Source organism: Lynx canadensis, chromosome D3, assembly GCF_007474595.2.
Source record: "Lynx canadensis isolate LIC74 chromosome D3, mLynCan4.pri.v2, whole genome shotgun sequence".
Classification (NCBI taxonomy): domain Eukaryota; kingdom Metazoa; phylum Chordata; class Mammalia; order Carnivora; family Felidae; genus Lynx; species Lynx canadensis.
This window is the reverse complement of record NC_044314.2, coordinates 78,654,190-78,655,402: the sequence shown is the minus strand read 5'-3', so window position 1 is coordinate 78,655,402 and position 1,213 is coordinate 78,654,190. Positions and strand designations below refer to the sequence as shown.

The window sequence follows — 1,213 nt, the reverse complement described above, 5'->3', positions numbered from 1 at the left end:
ACTGGAGGCCTGGGTCTCAAACCCTCACTAGCGCCTGTTGACTATATGTTCCTGGGAAGGTTGCCTCAGCATTCTGAGCCTCAGTTGGCCCATCCATAAAATAGGCACAAGAATAACCACTCTACGGGCTTATTTTGAAGATAAAAAGAGATAACTCTAGCACTTTGTAGATTTTATAAAGTGCAGGGAACCCTAATAACACATCTGTTTATACAGTGATCTGAATATTTCAGTCTTCATAGTCTGTGTTTAATCTGGGCCTCACAGTTCCTGCCATTGGCTTACTTAAATCTTGGCAGTGCTGGAAAGAACCTTCAGCCTTTTAGACTTTGATTTGCCTCATCTTCCATCTTTTTAGGTTGGATAACAGAAATGTTATATTCTTGGCCATGTATCATATGTGCTTTAAGTAATTTATTGATCCCTCTCCCAGTGCATAGTTTTACAGACCTACCCCCTGCACCCTGAATCAAAATCAGAGAAAAAAATCAAATAATTCCTTTTATGGCCCAAAATAGCAATAACAAATGGTATTTCCTGAGCTATGGGCCAAGCCCTGTGCAAGGCAGATCCTTCACATGCATTTAAAGTACACAGTGGGTGCTCGCTTCGGCAGCACATATACTAAAATTGGAACGATACAGAGAAGATTAGCATGGCCCCTGCGCAAGGATGACACGCAAATTCGTGAAGCGTTCCATATTTTTAAACCAATTTGTCAATAAATTTCATAAAAAAAATAAATAAAAAATAAAGTACACAGTGGCCCTAGGAGCACCTGAGTGGCTCAGTCAGTTAAGCATCCAACTTCAGCTCAGGTCATGATCTCACAATTCATGAGTTCAAGCCCCGTGTCGGGCTCTTTGCTGACAGCTCAGAACCTGGAGCCTGCTTCGGCTTCTGTGTCTCCCTCTCTCTCTGCCCCTACTCCACTTGTGTTCTCTCTCTCTCTCTCTCTTCCTCTCTCTCTCTCTCTCTCTCAAAACTAAACAAACATTTAAAAAAATAAAGTTCACAGTGGCCCTATAAGGTGAGTATACTAGGTGTCTATTGCTATGTAACAAACCACACCAAAACTTCACATCTTAGAATAGCAATAAACACTTACTACCTCACATATAGTGTCTGAAGTCAGGAATTTGGGAGTGATTTGGCTGAGTGGTTCTAGTTCAAGGTGGCCCATTTGGTTGTAGTCTTATCTGAAGGTTTGACT

At 41.5% G+C, this 1,213-nt stretch overlaps 1 non-coding gene across 1 annotated transcript; it reads left to right on the top strand.

Moving 5' to 3' along the window:
* The first annotated feature begins 600 nt into the window (after positions 1-600).
* On the top strand, positions 601-707 carry LOC115498901. The gene has a single exon (XR_003964008.1). It is a non-coding gene; the product is annotated as a U6 spliceosomal RNA (small nuclear RNA).
* Positions 708-1,213: the final 506 nt, after the last annotated feature.